Consider the following 17,502-nt stretch of genomic DNA (forward strand, 5'->3'; position numbering starts at 1 on the left):
AGTTCCCATTTTTATAACTAAAATATACAAGTAGGTGACATTATATATGCATACATATGTGTATGTGCATATGCAAGTGTGTGTACGTGTGTGAGCTTGTGTGAGTGAGTGTATATGCACACGTGTATGTGTGTTTGTATGCTAAAAAGTAGCAAGAGCATTCGAGAGTCCGAAAGGTAACACAAGAAACTCATAATGGTAATACCACATGCGAAATCGTACATGTGTGCAAATGTGTGTGTGTGTGTGTGTGTGTGTGTGCATGTGTCTATGTGTGACTCTCTCCCATAGACGCATATCTATGTGTGTCTCTATCTTACCTGCATTCTCTCTCTTCACACTCGTCTCACATACACACTCTCTCTCTCTCTCACACACACACACATAAAACCTCCACACATACTTGTGTAACTGTGTGTACACATACGTATGTATGTGTGAATGTGTTTATATATAATAGTACTAATATAATATTATTATATATTTTTTATATGCATATTAATATATATAATTATTATTCTATTTTATATTTTATATATTTTTATTTATTAATTATATATTTTTATTTATTAATTATATATTTATATTATATTATTATGTATATCTATATATTATATTATATTATTTACTATATATTTATAACATTATTAAATTATTATATTTATAATATATTATCATATATTTACTATATTTTTAATTTATGTTTATGTATTATTATTATTGTTATATATAGTATTATATTAAAATATATTAGTATAAATTATATATATATATATTTATTTATTTATTTAATATCCTTACCTATTATATGTTTACATATTGTTATTATATATATTTTTTATACTTATTTATTATACATCGTATATTTTTGTATTATATTATTTATTTATTTTTTCTTCTCTCAACATACCCCTACACTCATCTATCTCCCCTTATTCCTCTCTCTCTCTCTCTCTCTCTCTCTCTCTCTCTCTCCCCAATATGTGGCCTTTACTTTCTCCTCTATAACCAAAACCAAAGGACACCCAAAGGTGCCCATGAACAAGCTGGGGCACTATTTTGAAAGCAATGAAATGAACATCGTGTTACCTGTCTATAAGGGACTAATGGTCTTTGCAAGCTTGGATGGTGGTGTTGGTCTCAACATAATGAAAGACCAAGGATTATTTGGAGGGTTGGGGGGAAGCCCACAACTCATAGGCACAAGGCTCGTGGTCAAGCTTGCCCGATGGGAATATAGCTAAACCCTTAGGCCTACTCCTACAAAATGCTAAGATAAAGACCTTTAGATTAGGTTTCAGGTAAGAGCAAGTAGACAAGCAAGACTCAATAAAAGTACAAAGGGGAATTGTTTCCCTTCATTATAAGAAAGTCACTTATATACAACTGGCTCTTATTTCACTTAGGTGCCCAAACTTAACTCAAATCTACTAAGCTTGGTCATTTGCTAGGTTTTCTATAATGCTTTATAATGTCATGACATGGACTTATTATGCAACTCCCGTTTGTAGTAGGGAGTGCCTTGATTAAGCCTAAAATGAGGTTAACATCCCTCCTACCTTATAAATGTTCTAGCCTTGCAACATTTCTAAGGCCTCATAGTCATGTCTCGCCAAGCTTAAATATGTAATGATTCCTTTTATGAGTGAAGCTTGGGAAAAGTGTGTGAAATAAGGATGGGGCGTCCAAAAAGAGGTATCAATCATGTATTTGAAAGTGATGTGCATGTACCTTGGCAAGCATCTTAGACAATAATAACAATATAAAATCACGTGCTCTTCTAGACTCCTATTGTATCAAAGAAAAGCACTTTCTTATCAAAATTCTCTACCGCCTCCTTTAGTCTAATAAAACCACAATCATCTTCATGAAGCAATAAGCAGCTACCATAACTGGATCTGGAATCCTCCTCTATGCTTTGATCCATAAGAGTTGTCCCTTCCTTTGACTCTCTATATAGTTAAATTGTGTTGGCTCAAACATAGAAAAATTGAAACAATCGTGGGAATCCCTCTTCTGTGTTTTGTTGCAAATGCTACCCGGGTGAACCACCTTTTGATTGGCATATACATGGGGTCACATACTACGTCAGTAAGGACCACATGTAGATACTTCTATATTTTGGGATTATCAAAAACTCTTCATGCCACTCTAGTTGAATGCCAAAGTCTTCAATCTTGAGATTAGCCTCATCTATTTCGAGTAGCCACCTCATGTCTCCACAGGATTTGCTTCTTCCATCGCTTGTAACTGTAGGTAATGAGGTATATGACTATTCAAATCTCCAACAAATCCGGTAGTTATAGATTTACAAGCTTTGTATGCAATGCCATGTTCTCCCATAAAGTACCTTCCATTGCCACGTTTGGCATTAACTCCTCCCACTCTGGCATTAGAGCTCTGATGGGATATGCTGCATAAGGGAGATTTCTAGGAGCTGCATTGTAAGCCATTGTATGCCTCTAGGAATAGTGGTATTGTCAGATTGAAGGGTTCCACTTGCATGAGCACCTTAAAGAATAGCTTTGGCCGCAACATCAAGTTTCCCCACTCTAATGAGATCCTCGTATTTTGTCACAGAAAGCTAGGCCAAAAAAAAATTTAAGGCATAGTTTGCAGGCATGGTGGTGGGTTTACCTTAGTGTAGCTCACCATTGTTAGCTTTGAGGCTTGTGACTCCTCGCAGGCGAGAGTGTTAGTGGGAAAGTCATGATGAAAAGAAGATGAAGCTATGTTAGTAGGTTTTGTAGTGTTAGGTGTTAGGTGTTGGCTTATGAGAGGAAAAGAGTTTGGAAGATAGAGGACTATTAAGGGGATAAAGCATTTTCTCCCTTCTTATCTTCGTTAAGAGTTGGAGGTAGAGGGGGATTTGCTATTGATGAACATATTTAGCTCTAATTACTCTTCATGAGTTATGACATCAAGATATTCAATATGCTCGATAGAAAATTCGTATACTTATAGATTTTATGATAGAGCTTTAGTATGCCTAAGGATGGTATAATGTACTCTCATGTAAGCTTAGATACTTATATGTGTGGAAAGCCTCTACCCATCCTGGGTTTTGAACCAAGCGAGTTAGTAAGAGTTTTAAAATTAGGTTAGGGGACATAAAGAGTTCAAGCATCTCTTCCCTCTCATCCAAAATTATAGAGTTCATTAGGACCCTGCACCATGATCTAAAGTTAAGAACTATTGGGTGTAGTAGGGCATATGTACACATGGCCATATAATTTTCTTATCACCCTTGCTTGCAAAAGTTAATTATATTGTGTAGTGGCTTCATGTGCTACCCTTGTCTTCTCTTCTAGCAATGTCTGTTGAAGCACTTCTTCTTTCATTTATAGTTATGTCTTTACTTCTTGAATAGATGTTGTGAGATGTGACACGACTTGCTGGTGGCTACTGATTTCCATTTCTAGCTGGTCCTTGCTTGTTGGATCTCTACATAATGTGCTCTAATGGCATGGGCATGTTGTCTGTTTAGTTCCTTTTGCTCTTTTTCCAAATATTCAATTCTTTCCTTCTTCGGCCTCATGCAATGATGTGATTGTGCATCAATGTGATTTGCTCTTCCACTAGCTTTTTGCTTGCCTCAAAGTCCTTTCTGTTGTATCTTGGACTTGGAACTCATTTTTTGCTCCACTTCTTGTTGCAGTCTTTGTTCATATTTTGCTTTATCCTTCTACAACTGCTTAACATGATGGTTGACTTATGCCTGCAGCCTTTGGGATTCTACTTCATGAGCCAAGAATTCCAACACTTTTTTATCAAATTCTGACTTCATCTCATTAAGGTGGGTATTTATTTCCTCTAAGGTGGCTTGATATTTCTAGTCATATTTGGAGTTCCTACTTGGCTATCCTTCTTATTGAGATATCGAGCTCAATTGGTGCTACGAACATTGATGACCTGCTTGGGTGCTAGTATCCGCACTTATGACACTAGTACGATTGGTGAGATTATGGCAGTGTGGTCGGTTGGTGCTGCGAACATTGATCACCCGCTTGGGTGATATGATTCACGCTTCTGGCACTAGCATGGTTGGTGAGATTATGGCATTGGCATGGTTGGTGAGATTATGGTTGATATGCTACCAGCAGTGGGAATGACAAGATGTGTGCCAACCATATTTAGATTAGTAAAGTATGGCATAGTTATAATACCAGCTTATATAGGTGGGTTTACATTATGGACCGACCATTGTATGTTACAGTAGGAGAGTAATTTCCCTTGTAATATGAACTCTTATCTCTTTAGTTTATGGTTGTAGAGAAGAGAAGAAGATAGAAGAAAATTTAGATCTCTCTCTTGAGTGTGTATGTATGTTTCCTTGCAAAGGAACTCAAGCTCTCCCTTGCATTCTCTTAATGGTATTAGAGCTCGAGTTCATGTGCGATCTAGGAGGTAAGCAAGAGGCAAGAACAAGGCAAGCAAGGAAGCGGTACACACAGATAAGGGTATTTCCATATCTTCCCCTCTTTGATTTTGGAGCAACACCTTTGATAGCTATGAGAGTTATAGGCTTGAAGTCCCTATCTCACAAGGTGAAGAAAGAAGGTGATATTGTGTGTGCAAATAACTAAGTTAACTACATTTTTGCACGTTTCAGTGCGAGTCAGGGATCTTTTTTGGCTCTGTAAGATTTTTACACGCACTCTGTGAAAGTGTTAATTTTGATTGTAAATCGTCAATTTTTGGTCGAAGCAAAGTTGACAGTAGGACAGTCTATGCAGAGAATCTAAGTGTTGTAGGTGAATATATTGTTGAAAATACAAGTGAATAGGGTGTGTGTGGGAACAAGCTCTTGGATAGAGGCTGTAAAAGAGGAGATGTAATTGTAAAAGAACCTGTGAAAAGGTGAGAAGAATCTACTGGGAGAGAATAATGGGTAGCATGAGGGAATTTAGGAGTGTGGAGATATTCTGGGAGATATTCAGGGAAAAGAGAAGAGGTGGAGAGAATCAGGCAAAAGGTGGAGATATTCTGGGAGTGAATCATGGAGAAATCAATGGGATTTGATGCTTGATGTAAACTCTATAAATTGAGGCATAGCCCTAATGAGAATTTGCTGGTTTTTGAGTATCCATGCCTACATTAATCTATTTGCTAATTATTCACTAATTACATCTTAATTATTTCTTAATCACTTTGTTAATCATGTTGATTCTAGTGTTTGATCCACCATAGCTCATCATTTTGCTCAAATTTCAACATGGTATCAGAGCCATGCCTAGAATCAACCAGGTTTATGAGCCCATTAGTGAAAAAAATCAATTTTTAGTGAGTTTTTCACCTTCCCCTTCACCCCCAGCCAGTGGAGGATCTCTAGCACCTTGCACACAAAGAATTGGGGCATAAGCTTCTAACACAAGCTAGCTAACCCATAGGAGCTCCAGCCCATCGAATCAGAAGCGCAAACCGCCCACACGGAAGCTCCCGATTTTCGCTGATTAAAAAGCTACGTTTTTCTGAGATGGTTTGGTGATTTCTACTTCCACAGATCAAAGGTCTCTAATTCCTCTTAGCCCAAGGGGTAATCAAGCATGCTCTACAAGCTGGTGAAGACAGAATTGAGTTTCATCAAGTCTACATTGAGATCCAAGCTCTTCATCAAATTTGCAAGTGACTTTGGTAAAACAGAGATTAAGCTTTCAATATTTGGTCCAATCTTGTGTTTCTTGGCTTAATCCTCTACTAGACTCATTGCTATTGATGCCTTTGAAAGCATTTGAGCTCATTTGAAGTGGAAGGCACCAGATCTGGGCTCCCCGCATACTCTGTTTTTTGCACACAAAACAGAGCATTAATTTGCTAATCAGTGATGCTAATCACTATATTTTGGTGCAATTGAGGGTTCAAATTAACCATTAGGTATCTGATACAGATCCCTAAAGCTTCAGATTGCAAATCGGAGTTGGTTTGATACTCCAACCATCCCGTACAAATTGGTTATGCTAATCAGTGAGTGATTAATCAGTACTAATCACTGTATTTTGGTGCAATTGAGGGTTCAAATTAACCATTAGGTATCTGATACAGATCCCTAAAGCTTCAGATTGCAAATCGGAGTTGGTTTGATACTCCAACCATCCCGTACAAATTGGTTACCCTTAATTTAATGTAATTTTTGGGAAAATTGTGCTGATAAATTTGTGAAAATCATCATTTTGCATTTAACCCTTGGTTAATGCCTGTAAATCTCACTCAAATTCAAGATTATTCACAGCCAGAGTTGCATTTGGAATGTGCATGAGAATGAATGCTATACGCATTATGTATTGAGCACATTGCATCAGTGTAAAAATGGGAACAGACACTGCCCTTGTCCAGAATAAGGCAAGAGGTAAGACCTCCTGCATAAATTTGGGTTTGCATTGCATAATGATACAAGATAAACATAAAAACCCCAAAGGAACTGTCAACAAAACATTGAAACATGTTGCTCACATGGAGCAAAATGACCTGATGGACGAGCTCATGGCCCCAGCCATGAAAGAAGAAGAATATCTCTTCCCAAGAAGAGGATCCACACCAAGAAGATCTGAAGGAAGACATGGACACGAGAAGAGAAGCTGCCACAAGAAGAGAAGCTACCCCAAGAAGACTGAAAGAAGAGACGGACGCGTGGAGAGATGCTGCCCCACGACAAGAAGACTGAAGACAAGAGAAGATGTGAGGCTCCAAAGAGTGAGGAGCCATGTGAAAATCTCTGAGAGAGAGAGAGAGAGAGAGAGAGAGAGAGAGAGAGAGAGAGAGAGAGAGAGAGAGAGACCCCACAACCCAATGTAACCTGCCCCAATAAAGTAAAACCACCTCTGAGCCACCGATGATGTAGGCCAAGTGGTAGATGTATGTGTGAGCACTTTAGTCAAGGTCACGGGCACTTATAGTAGCCTTGGACACATAGAAGAGAGAGTGTCAAGGACTATGGAGTTTAGGGACTTGAGGCACTGGTCGCGGACTGTCAAGTAAGAAAGAAACTTGATACAGGGTCCAGGTGTGCTGAGATAACTTGAGGGGGGAGTAGACACTGGTCGCGGACTACCAAGTAAGGGGTGGCAAACTTGGTATAGGGTCTAGGTGTACTAGGAGTATTCACTTGAGGGGAGGTGTTGAAAATACAAGTGAATAGGGTGTGTGTGGGAACAAGCTCTTGGATAGAGGCTGTAAAAGAGGAGATGTAATTGTAAAAGAACCTGTGAAAAGGTGAGAAGAGTCTACTGGGAGAGAATAATGGATAGCATGAGGGAATTTAGGAGTGTGGAGATATTCTGGGAGATATTCAGGGAAAAGAGAAGAGGTGGAGAGAATCAGGCAAAAGGTGGAGATATTCTGGGAGTGAATCATGGAGAAATCAATGGGATTTGATGCTTGATGTAAACTCTATAAATTGAGGCATAGACCTAATGAGAATTTGCTGGTTTTTGAGTATCCATGCCTACATTAATCTATTTGCTAATTATTCACTAATTACGTCTTAATTATTTCTTAATCACTTTGTTAATCATGTTGATTCTAGTGTTTGATCCACCATAGCTCATCATTTTGCTCAAATTTCAACATATATGTGTATGTGGTTGGTGCACATCATGTAGTCACATTATAGTTGGTTTACAATACTGTTATGTTTGAGAATGTAGGTTTGTTGTGTTAATGATGAGCTATGGTGGATCAAATGCTAGAATGAACATCATTAACAAAGAGATTAGACGATGATTAAGATGAGATTAGTGAGCAATTAATTGATAGCTTAATGTAGGCATGGATAATCAAAAACCAGTAAATTCTCATTAGGCCAATGCCTCAATTTATAGAGTTTACATCCAAGCATCTAATCCCGCTGATCTCTCCTTGATTCACTCCACCTCTTGCTTGATTCTCTCCACCTCTTCACTTTTCCCAGAATATCTCCACACATCCTAAATCTTCTCATGCTACCCTTTATTCTCTCCCAGTAGATACCTCTCACCTTTTCACAGCTTCTCACTCATTTACAGATTCTCTTTTACAGCCTCTTGCTAAGGGCTTGTTCCCACACACACTGTAGCAGTCTCTTGCCATGTGTCTTGGCTTTCCACAGTTGTGGGAAGTGAAGGTCCTTCCTCTTACTCTGCCTCTTCCTCGTCCTCGTCCTCGAGAGAATCCTCCTCGGGTGAAGAATGTTTTTTCCTCTCCAGCTGTTGAGTCCAGCCATTTCTTCTCTTTGACCTTGGTCTCTTGCTCTAGTAGATCTCCTTCTATCTCATGTAGCTTTAGTTCAGGTACATTCTTTGAGGTTGCTACAACGTTTTCATATTCACCTTTTGTCCACACTCTTTAGAAGCACTGCTAGTGCCTCATCATTTTCTACCTTCTTGCCAATGGCTGCCAGTTGTTGCTTAATGCTTTTGTATTTGTTCAAGTGTGTGATTAAAGGTTCACTTTCCTTCATATCAAGTTTGTAGAATTACATTAACAGATTTATCTTTGAATTTTTTGCTTGAGTGCCAAATAATTTATTGAGTTCATCCCATGCATCTTTTACCCATTGTATCCCTGTGATGTGATGAATGATGAATGATTTCATCATTTAAACTGAGTGCGATGAGTCCTAATGCTTTCTCATTCCTACTCTTCCACTCATTTTCCCCACTCACCTCTGGGCATTCATCTCTTCCCTCAACTAACCCCCACAGATTTTTCCTCCTCATGAGCAAATACATGGTTTTTGTTTGCCATGTATAAAATTGCTCCCCATTAAATTTGGCTATCTCTTGTTTCGTGCTCATGATGATGTGAAGGGAGTCTTACCTCGATCTAATTTAAAGATTCAAGGGTAGTGTCTACCCTTTTACAAATCAATCTAGTGTTTAGGTGTGATTACAACAGATTTATCAGCATAAATTCACCAGAAATTACATAAAGCCAAGGGTAACAAATCTGTACTGAATGGTTGGAGTATCAAACCATCTCCGAATTGTAATCTGAAGTTATAGGGATCTGTATCAGATACCCAATGGTTAATTTGAACCCTCAATTGTACCAAAATACAGTGATTAGTACTGATTAGCAAAATAATCCTCTTTTTGTGTGTAGAAAACAGAGTATGCGGGGAGTCTAGATCTGGGGCCTTAGAGTTCAAATGAGCTCAACTCCTTCCAAAGCCATTAATAGCAGTTAGTCTAGTAGAGGATTAAGCCAAGAACCACAAGATTTGACTAAACATTGAATGCTTAATCTCTGTTTTACCAAAGTCACCTGCATATATGATGCAGAGCTTGATTCCACTTTTCTGTGAAGAATTTCTAGATTCTAAGGCCACTACCATGCTCAGAGCATCCAAAAACACTTTGGGCTAACTCGATTGCTTACAACTCCAAGTAGTAAAGCCACAATTGAAGTTTTTCTCAAAAAAAACAGCGTTGGCTTTTGTGCACTTTTGCCGCATGTCTCGGAGCTAGGGACTCGCCAAACACCATGTGCGAGCCACGAATGGCTACAAGCACACAACCAGGAAACAGGGAGCAATGGTGTGTCACTCATCACTCAGACCACCGTCGTGATGAAGGACTCTTGCGCCGCGATGAAGAAGGAGGCGCCGCCGCCGCTGCTCTACCGCCTCGCTGCCGCTGTGGCGCCACGCAATGCTCGACCGCTACACACACTCTCTCTCTCTCTCTCACACACACACGCTGGAGAAGGAGATGGAGAAGATGAAGCAAGAGAACTCCTTGTATTTAACACTTAGAGAATGAGAGGTTTTAGGTTACATTTGACTTTTATATGTGACCTGGCCGTTCGCACATGGACGCTCACACATGGCCGACCGATCCTAACCCTTATCCTGATGAAATTCGAGGTGCGCCTCTCATCAGCGATCATCCAATCCGCTTACCCTTTACATGTGGTGCCGACAAGCCCGGCCTATGACTCAGAATACGTAAAATATATGACGTAAAAAGTAATATGTCTCAATGTCTGCCATAGGTTAACATGCCCCCCTTCCTGATGTAGATTCTGTCCTCAGAAGCTATGGTATGGGAAGCTCGACAGGGTTTGTTGTGGTAGACTGTATCTGCAAAACAGGGAAGTAGAGTGAAAGCATGCTTGGCCTTCAAAAGATATAGAGTGTATCAAAAATAAAATAAAGCATGTTAGACCACAATGGAAGTATGCCATGAGAACCTAGTTTAAGAGGCCACATTAAGGAGCTAGCATAGCAAATTAACAGGAGTTTAAAATTATTGAAAGTAATTCAAGAGTTAGCAAGGTGTTGAAGGTTAATCAAGGTCTACAACTGGCCTAAGTCAAGGAAAATTACCAAGCTTAATAAATAAACAAATGACCACAATTTGTCTATTCTAAGAACAAGCTAATCCCAAGAGCCTAAGGACACAAGAAACATCAGAGTCATAGGAGTCTTTTGTCTTTATTTCTTTTATGCACGTGACAATTTTTTCAAACAATGACGACCTCCCTAAAGCAAAACTAGCATCGACCCTGGTGCCATGTTTACCACAAGGCCTTCTCCAGGAATCTACTAGTTCACCATAGGCAAGGCTACCCCTACCAACCCAGGGGGCATTGGTCTGGAGTGGAATACTCCTCACCTACCAAGTGCCAATAGGGCGATAGGTTGACATGAAAGCACATAACAGACATACATTGCCATTTTTTATCGGCCTTTCTTTTTATTTTTTATTTATCTTTTTGGATTTTTGCTCCCAAATTATCATGTGTTCTTACATCCTTTTGAGACAAAGGGGTAGAAGCTATGTCTTAGAGGTCAACACACATGTCCAGGTTGTTCAAGCATTAAGATGGTTTTAACCCTAGACCTAAGACAACCATATTCCAAGGTTAACTAAAGAGATGTGATGTAAAGAGATGTGATGTGACATGAATATATGTGGATGTGAAGTGATAGATATGAATGTATGGATAAATGTGGGTAGTCATACATGTGAACGATTGGATGGATGTGGATGAATGAGATGAGATGTGTATGAATGAGATATGATATGGATAGAAGTGATGTGATATAATGTGGATAGAATGCATGTGATGGGATGGTTATGAGAATGAATGTGATGGATATGAATGAATGAATGTGATGGATATGAATAAATGTGATGTGATGGATGTGAATAAATGTGATGTGATGGATGTAAATGGATGTGATGTAAATAAATGTGATGGATGTAAATGAATGTGATGGACGTGAATAGATGTGATGTGATGTGAATCGGGATGTGAATAAATGAGATGTGATGTCATGTGAATCAGGATGTGAGTGAATGAAATGTGATGTAAATTGGGATAGATGTGATATGTGATGTGAATGAATATGATGTGATGTCATGTGAATCAGGATGTGAGTGAATGAAATGTGATGTAAATTGGGATAGATGTGATATGTGATGTGAATGAATATGATGTGATGAGATGTGGATATGGGTAGATGCGAGTGGATGAGATCTGCGGATAAATGAGGAAAGATGTGATGAGATGGAAAATGATGTGATGAGAATGGGAAAAGTATTTATAAGTGAAACCTTCAGATCAATGTCTAGTCAAAAAAATGAATTGTTTACTTCAATAGACTTGGGTAGATAGCGAGTCCATGAATAAGCTCTTTTGAGAATTCTTAAGTTTAGATGGTTTCTTACACTTCACCATCATCTTGTGAGATGAGGTATTGTGGAAACATTTTTTTTATAACCACATGGAATTTGTTAAGCACTACTTAGTTTTTGAAGTTGCATAAAATGTTAGTGTAAATCATTAATTGAGTTTAACTTTATTTTAGAAATTATGTAGCTCAATTGGGTATCATAGAGGCGGGTCAGACTCTAGTGAATCCTCCTTTGCCTCCTCGAAAAATGCTTGCGTAATCCCCAAGTTGGCGCCTAACACGCTGTTGACGTTCTTTAGCTTCAACTCTCACTTGTATCTTCTTAAGCTCAGCCTGTTCTTTAGCTGCCTTTTTTGTGATGGATTGCATGTAATTCCTCTTGGCTTAGGGGGTCATAGTATCTTTTGAATTTACTCCCATTGAGGAATCCAACAGTTTCAACTCTGTCAAGAGTCTCCACTTGGATGGTACCTTGCGGGGTAATTTCACATACTCTATACGGTCCCTTACCAACATATTTTAACTTCCTCTTTTCGTTACGCACTCCATACATCAGCACTTTATTCCCAACTTTGATGTCCTTGTTTTTCAGGTGGCGATCAAACCATTTCTTCCTTCTATCCTTCTCTACAAGGGCATTGTACACCGCCAATTGTCTTTCTTCGTCTAACCGCTCAAGGATATACAAACGCTCTACTAAGGGATTACCATCCTAGCCCTCTTGAGTAGCAACACAAAGACTAGGAATGACAAATTTCCACGGCATGACTGCTTCTTGGCCATATACCATCTTGAATGGTGTGCAATTAATTGCCACTTTGTACGCAGTACGATAGGCCCATAAAGCTGATGTAAGCTTTAGATCCCAATCCGTGCGATGAGCCTCAACTTTCTTTGTCAGAATAGAGAGTAAGGTCTTGTTGGTACTCTCGGCTTGGCCATTCGCTTGCGGATAATATAAGGAGTAGATTTATAATGGGATATCATAAAATTTGTTGTGAGCTCCTTAATCACTTCATTTATAAAATGCGTACCATTGTCGCTCACAAGTTCAAAAGGACAACCAAAGCGTGTGATTATGTTTTCAAAGAGGAACTTGGCTGTTGTCCTCGCATCTGCCTTTTACGTGTCGCTTTCGCTTCAGTCCATTTGGTCACATAGTTAGTGGCCACAATGATATAGTGAGATTGTGTGTTACAGGCCGCTGGGCTAATTGGACCTACAAAGTCTAATCCCCACTTTTCAAATGGTTGGTTTACTTTAATTGGATGTAGGGGCATTTGATCTTTCCGGTGGGGTTTCTTGTAGCGTTGGCATTCATCAACAACCCTTCACAAAAAGTGATGCATCTTGAAACATAGTGGGCCGCCAATACCCTGACTGCAATATCTTTCGTGCAGTTAAGTCTCCTAAAAAGTGACCACCGGCTACGCCCATACATGCCTCTTGCAAAATATATAGATACTCATCCTCTCGGGCACAACGCCTAAGAACGTCATCTTTTTCTTTTTTTTAAAGTGTCCTGGCCATTAGGCAATAGGGTTCACATTCCTTGATCGGCTTTCGAGCTAGATCTTTATGAAGCTCTTTGGGTGGAAAACCATTAACGAAGAAGTTAACAATCTTCTCACCACATTTAGGCATTGTCTCCACCATGAACAAGGAAGTGTCAGGTAAGTCATCACATCAACTCCCGTAGGAGCTTCACCATTAGGTATGCGAGACCAATGATCAGCCATGACATGTTTTTTGTGAGGTCTCACAACAACAGTGAGATCAAACTCAAGAAGAATCAACAACCATCGTGTGATTCTTCCTGTGGAACATGGTTTGTTCACCAGATACAACAATGCTTGCAAGGTCTCATGTTTTTTGCGAGGTCTCACAACAACAGTGAAATCAAACTCAAGAAGAATCAACAACCATCGTGTGATTCTTCCTGTGGAACATGGTTTGTTCACCAGATACAACAATGCTTGATGATCCACATAGAAAACAAACTTGGTGGCAAGAAGGTAATAACGAAATTTCTTAATTGCATATATCATTGCCAACCCTTCTTGCTCCGTAGTGGTGTAGTTCATTTTAGCATCGACTGGCAAAGCTAATGGGGTGGTCTAGTTTATGTTCTCCAGGTTGAGTTAGTACACACCCAATAGCAAAGTTTGATGCATCAATATGCACATGGAAGATTAAATCCCAGTTAGGCATTCGCAAGATTGGAGCACTCACCAGGGCCTTCTTTAACAACTCATATGCACGGTCACAATCTTCGGTCCAAATAAACTCGATGAGAAGCTTGTACAATGGTCGAGCCATCTCAGCGAAGAATAAAATAAACATTTGATAATAACCAACATGGCCCATAAAGCACTGGACTCCCTTATAGTTAGTGGGTGGGGGTAGTTCTAGAATAACCTTGATTTTACTTTCGTCGGTGAAAATCCCATTTTTGGACACTATATGCCCTAAAATAACTTCGTGTTTAACCCAGAATTGGCATTTGAAAGGATTCAATTAGATGTGATATAATCTACACCTTTCAAATACTTTTCGTAAACACATCAAGTGCTCATCCCAAGAGGAATGAACATAAAGATCATCTAAGAAGGCTTCACAAAAGTCCCTTAGATATTTCTTAAAGGCTGTGTTAGAATGTTGCAGGTGCATTGGTTAAGCCAAAGGCTATAACGCGAAAGGAAAACACTCCAAACTCCGTTATAAAAGCTGTTTTAGCTTGGTCCTCTACTGCAATTATGATCTGATTATAACCAGAGTACCCGTCTAAAAAGCTATAAGCCTCCTTGCCTGTAACTCTTTCAAGCACATGTTCTGAATACGGCAAGGGGTAATGATCTCTTCTGGTGGTTGCATTAACCTTTTTGAGATCAACGCACACTCTGAGTTTCCCATTCTTCTTTGGTACAATGACTATCAGAGAAACCCATTCTGAGTGCTCAATAGGGTATATGAATCCACATTTTATAAGCTTTTCAATTTTCTCTTGTACAATCTTTGCATACTTAGGATTCATTGGGTAGGGATGTTGTTGGACTAGTTTAGCAGTGCTAATCATTGGAATTGTGTGTTGCACCACAGAGGGTGGAACACCCTTCATATCGTTGTATGTCCAAGCAAATATGTCCTTGAATTCCTTAAGAAGCATCTTAAGTGTAGCTTCTTCCGTCTTGGTGAGGTCTTGAGCAATAAAAACTGGTTTAGACTCCTCACCTGGATCTGCTAGTTCTATCTCCTTAACTACCGTCGGGCCATCGTAGACACCGCTACTCCCATTGGTAGGCGTTCGTTGGGATTTTGTGTAGACAACTTTACTTTCCCCCGTGGTAAAAGATTTGAAATCGTCGGGTACGGGGTGTAAGTCTACCGGTTCTTGTTGTGCCATGATTTTTTCTTTAATTTCCGCTTCCTTTTGTTGCTGAGCTAACTCTCGGTTTTGATGCCTTCTCGTAGTACGACTTAGTTTCGGCTTCTCTTCGATTTCTAATTGGGCGATGTCATGAGGTTGCGGACTACACCACATGACACTTTGGAGGTATTCTCCCCAATTATCCAGTAACTTCCGATGAGCCTCATATGCTCCTATATTACTAAGCCATTCTGCAGTGGATCTCTCTTTGTTTATTCTAGCTCGTACGTTAGCTCGATAGCCTTGTCGCTTATGTCTCGTCTTCTTCTTACCTAGTTTTTGATTTTTGTTTATATCGGATTCAGACTCACTTGATCGATCTTCACTTATGTCCCCTTCACTCTCGGATGAACTGCAAGAGGTTAGTGTCCTAGGCCTTAAGCACGTGGCTTCCACACTTGGGTGAATATTTGATTCATACCTCCTATCAGGCTCAGAGTCGATTTTTTCTTGAGATTCAGACTCGGAGTCGCATTGGTCAGAGTCTTTGCTACTTTCAGTGTCAAGGGAGTTTGCCACTTTCTTGCCATTAGAAGTCAAGTGCATAACACCTATCATGTTTACTGGCACTAATGGTGGCATATCTTGCCCCTCAGGTGTTACCCAACTTGTGTCTCTTTTTCCCCATGTGTCTATGGTTGCCGCTAGGTGTACCCAATCTACGTTATCTGACTCAGTCATGCCCGGTAGGACATCCATATAAGAAGAATCTTTCCCATCATCGGTCTCTTTTTTGCATGTATAGCAATACTTTAATGGGGCTCAGTTGGATAGTGATATCCGATCGATTATCAATGATAACCTTGCTTCCAAAAGGATGCGCGCGACCATTCTCAAGATGAACTCGAATGACAGAGTCCTGAAATTGTAAGTAGACATGGTTTTTCGACCAGTCATGCACCATTTGTGCTTCCCTCATGAAAGGACGTCCTAAGATCATTTGATATGACATAGGATGCTTAGAGAAATCCATTACAATGAAGGTATGCCTTACCTTATATCCCAAAACCTTGATCTTAAGGTCCCTTAGCATTCTAATAGGTTTAGCTATAGTTCCGTTTGCCATCTTAACCACTATGTTGGTGACTTCTAGGTGAGGTCTTCCCATAGATTCCTAGCAGTTTTTAGTCACAATGCTCACTCCAGCACCACCATTAAGGATTCCCTTTAGAGTTAATCCCTTGGTAGTAATGAGGAAGGTTGTATTAGATTTGTCACCTTCAAAGTACTATCCCAACTTGTTAACATGTATTTCAACGACGACCGAGTCTTCATCGAGGTTGGGCTGTAGATCCCAATGCTCCACATCTTGAAGCATGTCGGGTCTACCCATATTTGCAAATTGTGGTAACCCCACCTTCAGTTCTCCATTGAGAAATGCCCGAAGAGCTAAGAATAGCTCAGGATCTCCGTATAACTTGGATATGATCGTGGTTTTGATTTCAGAGGACATGAAATCCATTAGTTTGGACACATTCAACGGTACTTTTTGAGATATCGGCCCTTGACTAGTGAAGATGGAATCACTAGATGGAAACACTTCCTCTTCGATGGGTTTAGGCATTCCCTCACTAAACATTCTTTCAAGCAAGAAGGGTTTCTGCCCACTTCCCGATGTCCTGTCCTCACTTTCTTCCTGAATGATACTAGGTATAGCTAACAGTTTATGGCTCCTGTGAGGCTGAACTTGTGTAGGAAACACTGTGTCTAGGATCTTGATTTTTCTAGGTTCTGGCTCCAGTTCGCTTTGTGTTTCGTTCAATCTTCTCTACTGGGTTTGGGTAAGTCCCAATCCTTTTCTTGAGTGTTTTTGGCCCACGTGGCTTGTCTTTGAGAGTCTCAGTCAATCTGGGTAGCCGAGAGAGCATTAGCTGACTTGGTTGTGGGGCAGGAGGAGTTTCTTTTTGTTTCCCCCAATTTGTGTCTTTGCTTAATTCTCCTTCGTTGCACTCCCAAGTGGGTTCCTCCCTTAAAGTAGTGGCTTTGGTCTCCATGGTTTCTATTGAATTAGAATCATCTTCAAGATCATTCATATACACAGGGTCGTCTCGTGTCCCTATATTAGTCTTTGAACTAGGTTTGGAGCTTGTGGCATTAAGGATCTCTTCCGTCGCGTTTTCTTTTTCTTTGCTTGAGCAATTGATGCAGTATCCCTCTCTTCAAGAATGTAGTTTTGATTTTGAAGCATTGACTGTGTGACTACATTTGCAGGTACAACAGGTGTGGTTTTCCTAGTGCCTCATTGGTGACCTCAACCAAATTCAATGGCATAATCTTGGGTGCACTTGGATTATGTGGACATTGAGCAATCAAATGATCTATGCCACTACGATTACATGTAAGTACCGGCATTCCCGATGTGCTCCCTTAATTTGGTTGCATTTGAGTAGCGATCTTTTGTAGCCTATTAGGGCACTCCGCTACACGATGCGGTCCACCACAATCGTAGCATTGAAGA

This window comes from Cibotium barometz, chromosome 21 (genome assembly GCF_041138505.1).
Source record: "Cibotium barometz isolate CiBa-2024 chromosome 21, ASM4113850v1, whole genome shotgun sequence".
In the NCBI taxonomy this organism is placed as follows: domain Eukaryota; kingdom Viridiplantae; phylum Streptophyta; class Polypodiopsida; order Cyatheales; family Cibotiaceae; genus Cibotium; species Cibotium barometz.